Below are 15,718 nucleotides of genomic sequence, written 5' to 3' on the forward strand. Positions count from 1 at the left end.
TCCAAATCCCAGCAAGGGCTCATGCCCCAAACTCTAGCTTTCATCTGATGCCCAGACCCTGGCCAACGGACTTCTTTTTCCCCTGCAAAATGGCCTCTCTTTGCGGCCACTCGCCCTGGCCTACCCTGGCCACCCAAGCTAGAAATTTCCAAATTTAGCTGGATTTCTCCAAAACTAAAGTGGTCAGAAGCGAGGCCAATGCAAGTCCTTAGAGCCCCAAACGCCAGCTTTCATCTGATGCCCTGACCCTGGCCAACGGACTTCTTTTTCCCCTGCAAAATGGCCTCTCTTTGCGGCCACTCGCCCTGGCCCACCCTGGCCACCCAAGCTAGAAATTTCCAAATTTAGCTGGATTTCTCCAAAACTAAAGTGGTCAGTGCCGGGGTCGGCTGTTGCTTGTCTCTGCCCCAGCACGGGAAAAAGTGGTTCTGGGTAGGCCGCGCTCTCGAAGAAGGAGTCTGGACTCTTGCTTTCGGTCTTCAGTCGAGTTTATTATTTCTTATCTACAAAGATTTTCTGTCTGTCCAGCCGAGGTCTGATCAGCAGGACAGCCAAAGGCACTCTCCCCCGCCCACGAGGCGGTTGTCTCTTTTATAATGAAAATTACGTATTCGATATTTACCTTTACTTCCCAATACTTTCTGCCCTTGTTGGCAAGTGTACTCTTTCTATGAACCAATCCACACATGCCAACATCATCCTGAACATGGATGCCAAGGAGAAGAAAGAAGAAGGACAGGGCACGCCCAAATTCCTCCATCTTGGGACTCCTGATCCATGCACAGAATTCTAGACCCCCCTGTACAATACATAAAACCCCCCTGTACAGTGCATTCTAACTTAAGTTCTAACAAGTGAATAACATCCCCTCACCATTTAAACATGAAATTCTCTCATCTCTTCACCTTCAGGTGTCATTTCTTTAAAAGGATCAAAGTCAAGCCACCAGGTACTTTTGGCAACATTCCAGGGCCTCCGAGCCCCCCAAGGGTTGTCTCGGTAGCTCTGGACATCCGGAGTGATGTACTGAGCTCCCACATCTCCCCCTTCTGTTTGCACCAAAAGCACCCTCTTTACAACTCGACTCATGACACCCCGCACACACAAAAGAATGCATGGGATTACAATCAAGAGAACTATGAGAATCACCAAAATTTGAAACCCTATCTTTAAAATTTCTTTTCCCAAAGGTGAAAGATCAAAAAACTTTGCCATGTCCTCAATCCAAGATCCAGTGATCTCGCCAAGTTTCTTCACACTCTCCTCTATTTTTTCGATATTTTCATGAATTGACCTGGAATGGTCGGAGAGATTCATACAGCACATTCCTTCAAATTCTTTGCACCCATGGCCGTGAGCAAGCAAAAGATAATCGATTGCTGCTCTGTTTTGCAGAGTTGCCTGTCTTACACTGTTCATGTCCTGTAACATGTCACTCAGTGCAAGAGAGACTGATTGAGCATGCTTGCTCAGCCAACAACCCATACGATCCAATTGAGTCAAAGCAATTCCTGATGCTGCCTGAGGTGAGAAAATTGCTATCGCAATTCTCCTTGCCTTGCTCCAAGTGTAAACCCTGTCATCACAATTCTCATCGAAATACTGTAAAGATCTTTTTTCTTTATGTTTTTGTTCTTTCTGCATCTTTAAATCTGGCGTCAGCATTGAAATTCTTCCAATGCTGCATGGACCTCCCTTGGCATTCGCAGGAATACCATGCCAAATCCTGTCTCCACAAATCAAAAAGAATCCCCTTGGCAGTTGCACTGGGACTTGGAGTGACCCTTTGTCTGTCACCATGGTGTTGTTGCACCAGGCTGACGCATTTCTGTAGAATTCATGACTGGGAGTAACATCAATAGTTTTGTTTGGCTTTGCTGTACCTGAAATTTCAAATTTCATGCATACATTCATTGTCATGGACCCGAAAATCTCCAATTCCTGAGGTTCAGAAGAAGCCACAGGAAGAGAATGTATCCAAGTATACCATTCATTCACAGGATCTTTAACGACCTGTGAGATCTCGATTGCAGTGTGTCCTGGAATTGGCCATTCACTCACTGGCAATCCAATCATGCATGCTGAAAATGGCCTCCCTGGTCTGGAATGCGTCAGGCAAATGCTATCTAAATCTGCTGCTCGGGCTAAAGCTTCCCAAACATTTTTCTCTGGCTGATTGACTGGTAAATTTGCTTTGTTGTTCAAAACCATTGGCAATGAGACAAAACACATGAACATTGCAAAGTTCATCACCCCACCTTTCTGACTAAATATCACCATTTTCCACCCAAAGTTTTTCAGAAAACCCCCCAAAGTCTTTTATTCTTCTGTTTCTTCTAGATTATTGCTTGTAGTTTGAGTCTCCTCCTCTGTCTGAGTACTTGTCTCTCTGTTTCCGGGATCTGTGTTCTTTTGTTCTTGCGTTCGAAACGGCTTCACGTGTCGTGCCGACACCCACTTCGGACCTTGCTCTGTGGAAACACAAGCGAAACCCTTGCCCCAAGTGATTAGTTTGAAAGGACCTTCTATCTGTCCTGATTCTGGGTTTCTGACCAAAACTAAAGGATTCTCCCTTAATCTTGCTTGTGAACTGTTTGAGAAATGTCTCAAGATTGGAGGATTGGGTTCTGAGGATGAACTATTTAGGAAATTCAACACATACAATGCTTTATTTAGTTTCATGTGTGGCGTCGCCTCTGGCTCCCCCCTCCTCTGTCTATCTAGAAGGGATTTTAAGGTATGGTGTGTTCTTTCAATGATTGCTTGACCTGTGGGTGTATGTGGAATACCAAAGGTATGTCTGACACCCCATTTTTTCAAAAATTTGTCAAGCACCCTGCCTGTATAAGTTGGACCATTATCTGTTTTTATTTCCTGAGGCACGCCCAATGACGCAAATGCTTGTAGAAAGTGTCGACAAGCATGGTCTGCTGTTTCTCCTGCATGTGCTGAAGCAAAGACTGCTCCCGAAAATGTATCAACTGAAACATGAACATTTTTGAGCCTCCCAAATGAGGGATATTTTGTGACATCTGTTTGCCATAGTTGAAGACTTTCCAGTCCTCGCGGATTGACCGCTCCTGTTGAGGCTGGCGGCTGTACAAGTTGACAATCTGGACAAGCATTGATGATCTCTCTCGCCTGAGTTTTTGTGAGACGAAAGGATTCCATCAATGCATGTGCATTCTGATGAAAAAAACTATGACTTAATTTTGCCTGCTCAAAAATGTCTGGGAGTGTCTGTGAAATGGGCATTGTCAATCTGTCTGCTCGAGCATTCCCCTCTGCTAAAAATCCTGGAAGTGTTGTGTGAGCTCTGATGTGTGTGATAAAATATTCATGTTCTCTATTTTCCAACAAAGTTTTCATGCTCACCAAATATGAATACAATATTTCATTGTTGGCCTCTTTCAAGAGTGAACCTTCCAAGCGTCTGACTACCCCCGCGACATATGCGGAATCCGTAATCAAATTGAGAGGTTGTTCAAACAACTGAAATGCTCGAGTGACTGCTGCCAATTCCACAATTTGTGGAGAACCCTGAATCATCCTCACATCCGAGTTCCATTTCCCTGTTTCTGAGTTCATCCATGTGATCACTGACTTGTGTGTCTTCCCTGAGCCATCAGTGAATACTGTGATCCCGTCCAGAGGTTCTTCACTTATTCTTGGCTTTGCCCTGTAACATATTTGCGACTGCAGCACTCTGTGTTGTGGAAAATGAATTGTGCAAGTTCCTGGGAAAGCTAATAATGCAATTATTAAATCTTTTGATTTCTGCATCGCCCATTTAAAATAATCTTTTTTCAATGGTAAATGAATGATTGAAAATTCTCGTCCTGCCATTGTCAACAATCTTGTTCTCCCCTTGATGATGATTTGTGCCATCATTTCTAGATCTGTAAGAATTGTTTTTGAAGGCCTGTATGGTAGAAAAATCCATTCTATAATTATCAAAGAATCTCTTTGGGATGAATCCCATTGAAAGATCAAACCGTGGAACTGTGTTTTCTCTCCCAGCACTGCCAACTCAAAAGGCAATGATTCAACGAACCGATGTGCTTGACGCTTTTGAATAGCATCTGTGATTTTTTCTAATTCCTTTTTTGCCTCTCGCGTGAGTGTCCTGGGGGATCGAATGTCTGTGTCCCCTCTCAAAAGATTGAGCAACGCTGGAATGTCGTTGTTCGTGATCCCTAGAATTGGTCTCATCCAGTTGATTTCTCCCAAAAGTTGTTGCACATCATGCAAATTGTTGACTTTTGTGCTGACCTCCATTTTTTGGGGTTTTATCGTTCTCTCCGAGATTTTCCACCCTAAATATGTCCAAGGTGCAATCTCCTGAATTTTTGAAACACTGATTTCCAAACCTGCCTTTTGCACCTCTGTGATCACACAGTCACGAGCTTTTTGCAGCTCCTGTTGTGTTGACGCTGCAATGAGCAAATCGTCCATATAATGAATAATCTTCACCTGCGGGAATTTCTTCCGTGCTGGTGACAAAGCTCGTGCCACGTACCATTGACAGATTGTCGGCGAGTTTTTCAGACCTTGTGGAAGTACCACCCAATGGTATCGTTGCAACGGTGCTTCCTTGTTGATACTTGGAACGGAAAAGGCAAGTCTTGGTGCATCATCTGGATGAAGTGGAATGCTGAAAAAACAATCCTTGAGATCGATGATCACAAGTTGCCAATCTCTGGGAATCATCGAAACGGATGGAAGTCCCAACTGAAGAGGTCCCATGTCCTCAATGACTTCATTGATCTTTCTGAGATCATGCAACAGCCTCCATTTACCTGATAGTTTCTTCTTGATGACGAACACTGGAGAATTCCAAGGGCTATTTGTTGGTTTGATGTGTCCCTTCTCCAATTGTTGTTGGACCAGGTTCTTCAGCGCACTCAACTTTTCTCGTTCAAGGGGCCACTGATCCACCCAAACCGGATCATTTGTTTTCCAAGTCAGTTTCAGCGTGGCGAGTGCCGCAGTGACCCCAATTAAAAATCCATCTCGATCTTCGTCCCCCACTGAGCCAACAAATCTCTTCCCCAAACGGTGATTGGCTTTTGCACAACAAACGGACGAATGATCGCTGTCTTGTTTCCCGGTCCTGTGACAACAATAGAATTCTCACTCTGCAGACATAGAGAAGCTCCCCCTATGCCTGAGAGAGATCCCAGAGGCACAATCAAATTCCAATCACGGGGCCAAAAGATGTACGAAATTACTGTGACATCTGCTCCCGTGTCAAGCATTCCTCTGACCACTATTGTTCTGTCCCCACAAGTCAACTGACATGTGAGTGTGGGTCGATCCCGACCTATATGTTTGATCCACGTGGTATGAATTTCAACATTCTCTCTCAGAGGATGCCCTTCCTCATCAAAGATTGACAAAACCTGCCCAATGGCATGTGGTGGCAATGCGAAAGCTCTCGCAACTTGAGTGTTTTCCGCCACGATCAACGGTGGACGGAGGGCTTTTGCTAGAACTGTCAATTCTGTATTTCTGTCTGCTGATATAACTGATGGATAAACAATGAGTCCCAGGATACTACTTCTGTCCTGCCCTACTATTAAAAAATCTTGTTTTTTGTCCGAATGTCCATGGACACCTGTTGGTATCTCCGCATGACTTTCGTCCAAGAAACACACTAGTTTGGAAGCTGCCAATGTGCACTGCGCTCCTGGTGGAAGAAGGTCTGGGTCGCTGGAGAGTCTGCTGAGGACTTTGCTGAGGGTGTCTGCTTGATGCTCTCCGATGACTGTCCTGCCTGCTCTTGTGTCATCGCCATCACTTGTGTCGTTGCGCGCTGGCGATTTGTGTGCGCGCTCTTTTTCCCGTTTCCCGGCTGTGGTAAAGGGTTTCCTTCCACATCCGTCTGAGAATAACATTCTTTCACAGAGTGTCTTCCTCTTCCGCATCGTGCGCAGAGTGGTTTTTGCGGTTTTTGCGTCTGCGCTTGTGCGTGCGCTTGTGGGCAATTCTTCTTAAAATGTCCAAATGCTCCACACTTATAACACTGTCCTCCAGGTGGATTGTTTTTCTTCTGGATGGTTGCAAGAATTTCATTCTGCTGTTGAAATATTTTGTCCAGCATCTCTCCTTCTGATCGCTTTCCCGAGTGTTCTCTCAGCTGGCTTTCCCACTCTCCTCTCAATTCATCTCTCACGATCGACGCAACATGCTGAGGTGTTCCCACCTTGCTGCATGCTTCCACCATCTCTGCCAAGGATGGTCTTCCTGGCATTGCAGTGATGACTCGTTGGCAATCCGGGTTGGCATTGCCGAATGCGAGACTTTCCAAGAGTGGTCGCTTCGCAGCTTCGATGGTCACCTGCCGATCCACCGCTTGCGTGAGTCGATCTATGAATGATGAATATGGTTCTGTAGGACCCTGCCTGATGGTTGAAAATGGGACATCTGGAACTCCTGCTGGAGCGATCTGCAAGATCGCTTTCCGCGCCGCTTCCTTGATGTCATTCAACACTCGCCTTGGAAGACGTACCGCTTGTTCTGCTGGATTGTCATCTGGAGGATCTCCTGCCAACTGTGCTTCAGTGAGGTTTGCGTTTGGCCCGCCTTGATAATTGTTCCTCAACTCTGTGAGATATCTTCGCCATCTTCTTTCCCAGATGAGATTCTGCGTGTCTGTGAGAATCATTGACACAAGGCTTCGAATATCAAATGGCGTCAGGTCATACATGTTAAATGTCCCCCTCAGGAGCTGTTTAAAGTATGGTGAATCCAGTCCATTGCGTTGAACAGCTCTCGCTAAGTCTTTGATCACATCGTGATTCAATCTCTCCCACCTTGGATTCTGCCCCTGCGCATCATATGTCACTGGCATTGTCAAATCTCCTGATCCTTGCAGCAAAGCTTCTTCTGTCAGTTCCTTTTTGACTTGTTTCCAATCCACCATTTTCATTGGTTGTTCCTCTTCTTCCTGTAGAAATTCTTTTGGCAATTGCATGCACAGTGGAGTCTTTGATGTCAGCAGTGATTGTTTTTCAAACAGTCTTTGACTCGAGGTCTTTGGCCTCGCTCCTGGACTTAAATAAGGAATTTGAAACTCTTGTGTCTGCATCCTTTTCATCGCATCAAATGATGGCATATATCCTTTCTTTGCTTCTGCTGCTGAAAACATCCATGCCGGAATTCCCTCTGATGCTGCGATTCGTATCACGTCTTCTTCTTGCCCTTGATCCTCGTATAATGTATCTTTAAGTTCTAACTGTGGTACTGTTTTCTTTAACGTTGCCTTCCCTTTATATGTTGCTGGAAAAAACTGCTGCATGGTTGCAGTCCTGCCACGAGATAACGTTGTGGCTCTGCCCTGCATTTCGGTCATCCCCCCACTGGGTTGCCTGGACAGGTGCGATGACGTCACAAGCTCGATCGGCTCTTCAGCCACATCGATTGGCTGCAGCAGTTGTGTTTGTGGAACCTGAGCCTGCACGGATTTTGACTGAGCCAGCAATGGAGGTTGAACACCTGAGCACCGCCCTGAGATGGGAGTGGTCTGAACCACAGGGGTTGGGATCGAGGAAACCGGAACCGGAGAAGGGGTGGAGCCCCGGGATACGGAGCCCCGAGATCGGCCCCTCCTCGCCTGAGACGTCACCGAGGATCGGACCCGCCCCCGACCGCGCTCCGCCCGCACTTTTCGCGTGTGCGCTTTTTCGGGAATGCTTTCCGTCTCCCCTGGACTGACGTCACTGTCTCCGCCCCGCTCCCCTTCTGATGTCTCCTCCCCAGTGTCTGTCCCCGACTCCTCCCTCTCTGATGCTGTGTCCATACCCCGTACCCGTGTGTACGATCCCTGCTTCGCCCGTGCCCGTGTTTGCTCCGCGATGCGAGCTGACCGCCGCGGTTCGACTTCCGGGTCCTGCGTCACCGCCGTGCGTCCCCTACGTCTACTTACGGGTGCTGCTCGGAGTTCCGCGGCTGCTCTGAGCTTGTTCCCCGCGTCTGACGTGGACGCTGTGATTTGGGAGCCCTTCCCGGATGTCCCGCGTGTCTCGCCCCCCGCGTGCGTCTTTGGCACGGCGCCCGCCAAGGCCGCCACCCCCGGTGTGGGTCCCCCAAAACCCGTGCCAAAACTCGTGTTCCCCACTGCTTCCGCGCCCCCCCCGCCGGTCGCGACCGCCGCCGTCGCCGCCGCGCCGCCGCGAGAAAGCGTTTCCCTATCCCCCTTCAATCCCCCGCGGACCCCCCTTCCCGATTCTTCCGCCTCCCCCGCCCCTTCGTCCCCCGAGATTCGAAATTCAGGAACAATCGTCCCCGATCCCTCGATCTCGCTGGGTGAAGATCTCAGCTGTTCTGGGGTTGGGATTGTATTCGCGTCTGAATCGGAGCCTGAACCCCCCTCAGTTTCTGGGGTCTCAGGGCGTTTTGGAGGTCTCTTGGGACTTTGGGATGACAGGGCTGAAAGCAGTGCCTTTTCCCCTTGCTCCTCTCCCTCGGGAGCTGTCCCCCCCGGGCCAATTGGAACCAGAGCCAATCTCTGCACCGAGCCATGCTCTGTTTTCCCCGCCCTTGTGGGAGTTGTGGAACCTAATTCCCTGGCTGATCTCCGACACCTTGCAGAGATAGCCTCTAACATAATTCTTGCTGGAGATAACAGCTTGAAAGCCGTCTCTTCCTTTCTGGTAGCTAAAAAATATAAATGTCTGTTAACTTCTTGCCAAAAGCCCACCTCAAACAACACATGTGTTTCTGCAAACGGATAATTAAATCTGACCCACAATAATAACTCTTTGAGCTCCTTTTTAGAAACCCCCTCTGCGTACGCTTCTGTCACGCCTTGTAAGGCTGACAATGTTTCTATTTGTTCCTGTGTGAGTGTGTTCCCCATGTTTCTTAATTTTGACCTTCTCACCGAATTTGTGTCGTCAGAGCAGTCTGGAGGCTCCCGGTTCCCGTCCAGCAGGTCACAGGAGATGGATTCAGGGGCCCTTCTGATTCCGCTCCGGGCTGTTCTGATACGAGGTTTCTTCGGGAGAAGTGGAGTGCGGTGTTCTCTCTTTGGCTGCTGCTTCTTCGGACTCTTCTGGCTGCCTTCCCAAGGAGTTATCAGTGCTCTCCTGGGAATGAGTCCAGCTCCGGGAACTGCCCGCCTGGGAGCTGCCCGCTCGGGTGCTGCCCGCCTGGGTGTTCTCTTTGCAGCTCACTCTTCGGCTCTCCGCTCGAGCTGTCGCTCTTCGTGCCCACCTTCGGGCCCCCCTTCGGGCCCACCCAGGGACGCCAGATGCCGGGGTCGGCTGTTGCTTGTCTCTGCCCCAGCACGGGAAAAAGTGGTTCTGGGTAGGCCGCGCTCTCGAAGAAGGAGTCTGGACTCTTGCTTTCGGTCTTCAGTCGAGTTTATTATTTCTTATCTACAAAGATTTTCTGTCTGTCCAGCCGAGGTCTGATCAGCAGGACAGCCAAAGGCACTCTCCCCCGCCCACGAGGCGGTTGTCTCTTTTATAATGAAAATTACGTATTCGATATTTACCTTTACTTCCCAATACTTTCTGCCCTTGTTGGCAAGTGTACTCTTTCTATGAACCAATCCACACATGCCAACATCATCCTGAACATGGATGCCAAGGAGAAGAAAGAAGAAGGACAGGGCACGCCCAAATTCCTCCATCTTGGGACTCCTGATCCATGCACAGAATTCTAGACCCCCCTGTACAATACATAAAACCCCCCTGTACAGTGCATTCTAACTTAAGTTCTAACAAGTGAATAACATCCCCTCACCATTTAAACATGAAATTCTCTCATCTCTTCACCTTCAGGTGTCATTTCTTTAAAAGGATCAAAGTCAAGCCACCAGGTACTTTTGGCAACATTCCAGGGCCTCCGAGCCCCCCAAGGGTTGTCTCGGTAGCTCTGGACATCCGGAGTGATGTACTGAGCTCCCACAGTCAGAAGCAAGGCCAATGCAAGTCCTTAGAGCCCCAAACGCCAGCTTTCATCTGATGCCCAGTCCCTGGCCAACGGACTTCTTTTTCCCCTGCAAAATCGCCTCTCTTTGCGGCCACTTGCCCTGGCCCACCCTGGCCACCCAAGCTAGAAATTTCCAAATTTAGCTAGATTTCTCCAAAACTACAATGGTCAGAATCCAAATCCCAGCAAGGGCTCATGCCCCAAACTCTAGCTTTCATCTGATGCCCAGACCGTGGCCAAATGACTTCTTTTTCCCCTGCAAAATGGCCTCTCTTTGCGGCCACTCGCCCTGGCCCACCCTGGCCACCCAAGCTAGAAATTTCCAAATTTAGCTAGATTTCTCCAAAACTAAAGTGGTCAGAAGCGAGGCCAATGCAAGTCCTTAGAGCCCCAAACGCCAGCTTTCATCTGATGCCCAGACCCTGGCCAACGGACTTCTTTTTCCCCTGCAAAATGGCCTCTCTTTGCGGCCACTCGCCCTGGCCCACCCTGGCCACCCAAGCTAGAAATTTCCAAATTTAGCTAGATTTCTCCAAAACTACAATGGTCAGAATCCAAATCCCAGCAAGGGCTCATGCCCCAAACTCTAGCTTTCATCTGATGCCCAGACCCAGGCCAACGGACTTCTTTTTCCCCTGCAAAATGGCCTCTCTTTGCGGCCACTCGCCCTAGCCCACCCTGGCAACCCAAGCTAGAAATTTCCAAATTTAGCTGGATTTCTCCAAAACTAAAGCGGTCAGAAGCGAGGCCAATGCAAGTCCTTAGAGCCCCAAACGCCAGCTTTCATCTGATGCCCAGACCCTGGCCAACGGACTTCTTTTTCCCCTGCAAAATGGCCTCTCTTTGCGGCCGCTCGCCCTGGCCCACCCGGGCCAACCAAGCTAGAAATTTCCAAATTTAGCAGGATTTCTCCAAAACTAAAGTGGTCAGAAGCGAGGCCAATGCAAGTCCTTAGAGCCCCAAACGCCAGCTTTCATCTGATGCCCAGAGCCTGGGCAAGTGACTTCTTTTTCCCATGGAAAATGGCCTCTCTTTGCGGCCACTCGCCCTGGCACACCTGGCGAACCCAAGCTAGAAATTTCCTAATTTTGCTGGATTTCTCCGAAACCAAAGTGGTCAGAATATAGGCAAATTCAGCTCCTTAGATCCCCAAACGCCAGCATTCATCTGATGCCCAGAGACTGGGCAAATGACTTCTTTTTCCGATGGAAAATGGCCTCATTTTGCGTCCACTCGCCCTGGCCCACCCTGGCCACCCAAGCTAGAAATTTCCAAATTTAGCTGGATTTCTCCAAAACTAAAGTGGTCAGAAGCGAGGCCAATGCAAGTCCTTAGATCCCCAAACGCCAGCTTTCATCTGATGCCCAGAGCCTGGGCAAGTGACTTCTTTTTCCATGGAAAATGGCCTCTCTTTGCGGCCACTCGCCCTGGCACACCTGGCGAACCCAAGCTAGAAATTTCCAGATTTTGCTGGACTTCTCCAAAACTACAATGGTCAGAATCCAGATCCCAGCAAGGGTTCAGTGCCCCAAACACTAGCTATCATCTGATGCCCAGACCCTGGCCAACGGACTTCTTTTTCCCCTGCAAAATGGCCTCTCTTTGTGGCCACTCGCCCTGGCCCACCCTGACCACCCAAGACAGAAATTTCCAAATTTAGTTAGATTTCTCCAAAACTACAATGGTCAGAATCCAAATCCCAGCAAGGGCTCATGCCCCAAACTCTAGCTTTCATCTGATGCCCAGACCCTGGCCAACGGACTTCTTTTTCCCCTGCAAAATGGCCTCTCTTTGCGGCCACTCGCCCTGGCCTACCCTGGCCACCCAAGCTAGAAATTTCCAAATTTAGCTGGATTTCTCCAAAACTAAAGTGGTCAGAAGCGAGGCCAATGCAAGTCCTTAGAGCCCCAAACGCCAGCTTTCATCTGATGCCCTGACCCTGGCCAACGGACTTCTTTTTCCCCTGCAAAATGGCCTCTCTTTGCGGCCACTCGCCCTGGCCCACCCTGGCCACCCAAGCTAGAAATTTCCAAATTTAGCTAGATTTCTCCAAAACTAAAGTGGTCAGAAGCGAGGCCAATGCAAGTCCTTAGAGCCCCAAACGCCAGCTTTCATCTGATGCCCAGACCCTGGCCAACGGACTTCTTTTTCCCCTGCAAAATGGCCTCTCTTTGCGGCCACTCGCCCTGGCCCACCCTGGCCACCCAAGCTAGAAATTTCCAAATTTAGCTAGATTTCTCCAAAACTACAATGGTCAGAATCCAAATCCCAGCAAGGGCTCATGCCCCAAACGCCAGCTTTCATCTGATGCCCAGACCCTGGCCAACGGACTTCTTTTTCCCCTGCAAAATGGCCTCTCTTTGCGGCCACTCGCCCTAGCCCACCCTGGCAACCCAAGCTAGAAATTTCCAAATTTAGCTGGATTTCTCCAAAACTAAAGCGGTCAGAAGCGAGGCCAATGCAAGTCCTTAGAGCCCCAAACGCCAGCTTTCATCTGATGCCCAGACCCTGGCCAACGGACTTCTTTTTCCCCTGCAAAATGGCCTCTCTTTGCGGCCACTCGCCCTGGCACACCTGGCGAACCCAAGCTAGAAATTTCCTAATTTTGCTGGATTTCTCCGAAACCAAAGTGGTCAGAATATAGGCAAATTCAGGTCCTTAGAGCCCCAAACGCCAGCTTTCATCTGATGCCCAGAGCCTGGGCAAGTGACTTCTTTTTCCCATGGAAAATGGCCTCTCTTTGCGGCCACTCGCCCTGGCACACCTGGCGAACCCAAGCTAGAAATTTCCTAATTTTGCTGGATTTCTCCGAAACCAAAGTGGTCAGAATATAGGCAAATTCAGGTCCTTAGAGCCCCAAACGCCAGCTTTCATCTGATGCCCAGAGCCTGGGCAAGTGACTTCTTTTTCCCATGGAAAATGGCCTCTCTTTGCGGCCACTCGCCCTGGCCCACCCTGACCACCCAAGACAGAAATTTCCAGATTTTGCTGGACTTCTCTAAAACTACAATGGTCAGAATCCAGATCCCAGCAAGGGCTCAGTGCCCCAAACTCTAGCTTTCATCTGATGCCCAGACCCTGGCCAACGGACTTCTTTTTCCCCTGCAAAATGGCCTCTCTTTGTGGCCACTCGCCCTGGCCCACCCTGACCACCCAAGACAGAAATTTCCAAATTTAGTTAGATTTCTCCAAAACTACAATGGTCAGAATCCAAATCCCAGCAAGGGCTCATGCCCCAAACTCTAGCTTTCATCTGATGCCCAGACCCTGGCCAACGGACTTCTTTTTCCCCTGCAAAATGGCCTCTCTTTGCGGCCACTCGCCCTGGCCCACCCTGGCCACCCAAGCTAGAAATTTCCAAATTTAGCTAGATTTCTCCAAAACTAAAGTGGTCGGAAGCGAGGCCAATGCAAGTCCTTAGAGCCCCAAACGCCAGCTTTCATCTGATGCCCAGACCCTGGCCAACGGACTTCTTTTTCCCCTGCAAAATGGCCTCTCTTTGCGGCCACTCGCCCTGGCCCACCCTGGCCACCCAAGCTAGAAATTTCCAAATTTAGCTAGATTTCTCCAAAACTAAAGTGGTCAGAAGCGAGGCCAATGCAAGTCCTTAGAGCCCCAAACGCCAGCTTTCATCTGATGCCCAGACCCTGGGCAAATGACTTCTTTTTCCCCTGCAAAAGGGCCTCTCTTTGCGGCCACTTGCCCTGGCACACCTGGGGAACCCAAGCTAGAAATTTCCTAATTTTGCTAGATTTCTCCGGAACCAAAGTGTTCAGAATATAGGCAAATTCAGCTCCTTAGATCCCCAAACTCTAGCTTTCATCTGATGCCCAGACCCTGGCGAAATGACTTCTCTTTCCCCTGGAAAATGGCCTGTGTTTGCGGCCACTCGCCCTGGCCCACCCTGGCCACCCAAGCTAGAAATTTCCAAATTTAGCTGGATTTCTCCAAAACTAAAGTGGTCAGAAGCGAGGCCAATGCAAGTCCTTAGATCCCCAAACGCCAGCTTTCATCTGATGCCCAGAGCCTGGGCAAGTGACTTCTTTTTCCATGGAAAATGGCCTCTCTTTGCGGCCACTCGCCCTGGCACACCTGGCGAACCCAAGCTAGAAATTTCCAGATTTTGCTGGACTTCTCCAAAACTAAAGTGGTCAGAATCCAGATCCCAGCAAGGGTTCAGTGCCCCAAACACTAGCTATCATCTGATGCCCAGACCCTGGCCAACGGACTTCTTTTTCCCCTGCAAAATGGCCTCTCTTTGTGGCCACTCGCCCTGGCCCACCCTGACCACCCAAGACAGAAATTTCCAAATTTAGTTAGATTTCTCCAAAACTACAATGGTCAGAATCCAAATAACAGCAAGGGCTCATGCCCCAAACTCTAGCTTTCATCTGATGCCCAGACCCTGGCCAACGGACTTCTTTTTCCCCTGCAAAATGGCCTCTCTTTGCGGCCACTCGCCCTGGCCTACCCTGGCCACCCAAGCTAGAAATTTCCAAATTTAGCTGGATTTCTCCAAAACTAAAGTGGTCAGAAGCGAGGCCAATGCAAGTCCTTAGAGCCCCAAACGCCAGCTTTCATCTGATGCCCTGACCCTGGCCAACGGACTTCTTTTTCCCCTGCAAAATGGCCTCTCTTTGCGGCCACTCGCCCTGGCCCACCCTGGCCACCCAAGCTAGAAATTTCCAAATTTAGCTAGATTTCTCCAAAACTAAAGTGGTCAGAAGCGAGGCCAATGCAAGTCCTTAGAGCCCCAAACGCCAGCTTTCATCTGATGCCCAGACCCTGGCCAACGGACTTCTTTTTCCCCTGCAAAATGGCCTCTCTTTGCGGCCACTCGCCCTGGCCCACCCAGGCCACCCAAGCTAGAAATTTCCAAATTTAGCTAGATTTCTCCAAAACTACAATGGTCAGAATCCAAATCCCAGCAAGGGCTCATGCCCCAAACTCTAGCTTTCATCTGATGCCCAGACCCTGGCCAACGGACTTCTTTTTCCCCTGCAAAATGGCCTCTCTTTGCGGCCACTCGCCCTAGCCCACCCTGGCAACCCAAGCTAGAAATTTCCAAATTTAGCTGGATTTCTCCAAAACTAAAGCGGTCAGAAGCGAGGCCAATGCAAGTCCTTAGAGCCCCAAACGCCAGCTTTCATCTGATGCCCAGACCCTGGCCAACGGACTTCTTTTTCCCCTGCAAAATGGCCTCTCTTTGCGGCCACTCGCCCTGGCCCACCCTGGCCACCCAAGCTAGAAATTTACAAATTTAGCTGGATTTCTCCAAAACTAAAGTGGTCAGAAGCGAGGCCAATGCAAGTCCTTAGAGCCCCAAACGCCAGCTTTCATCTGATGCCCAGAGCCTGGGCAAGTGACTTCTTTTTCCCATGGAAAATGGCCTCTCTTTGCGGCCACTCGCCCTGGCACACCTGGCGAACCCAAGCTAGAAATTTCCTAATTTTGCTGGATTTCTCCGAAACCAAAGTGGTCAGAATATAGGCAAATTCAGGTCCTTAGAGCCCCAAACGCCAGCTTTCATCTGATGCCCAGAGACTGGGCAAATGACTTCTTTTTCCGAAGGAAAATGGCCTCTCTTTGCGGCCACTCGCCCTGGCCCACCCTGGCCACCCAAGCTAGAAATTTCCTAATTTTGCTGGATTTCTCCAAAACCAAAGTGGTCAGAAGCGAGGCCAATGCAAGTCCTTAGAGCCCCAAACGCCAGCTTTCATCTGATGCCCAGACCCTGGGCAAGTGACTTCTTTTTCCCATGGAAAATGGCCTCTCTTTG

The 15,718-nt window shown here is 49.4% G+C and overlaps 1 long non-coding RNA gene across 1 annotated transcript; it reads right to left on the bottom strand.

Moving 5' to 3' along the window:
- Positions 1–470: 470 nt before the first annotated feature.
- On the bottom strand, positions 471–8,110 carry LOC135289081 (uncharacterized). Its single transcript, XR_010351882.1, has 2 exons — positions 7,811–8,110; positions 471–2,471 (listed from the first exon to the last, which is right to left on the bottom strand). It is a non-coding gene; the product is annotated as an uncharacterized LOC135289081 (long non-coding RNA).
- Positions 8,111–15,718: the final 7,608 nt, after the last annotated feature.

Source organism: Passer domesticus, chromosome W (assembly GCF_036417665.1).
Source record: "Passer domesticus isolate bPasDom1 chromosome W, bPasDom1.hap1, whole genome shotgun sequence".
Classification (NCBI taxonomy): domain Eukaryota; kingdom Metazoa; phylum Chordata; class Aves; order Passeriformes; family Passeridae; genus Passer; species Passer domesticus.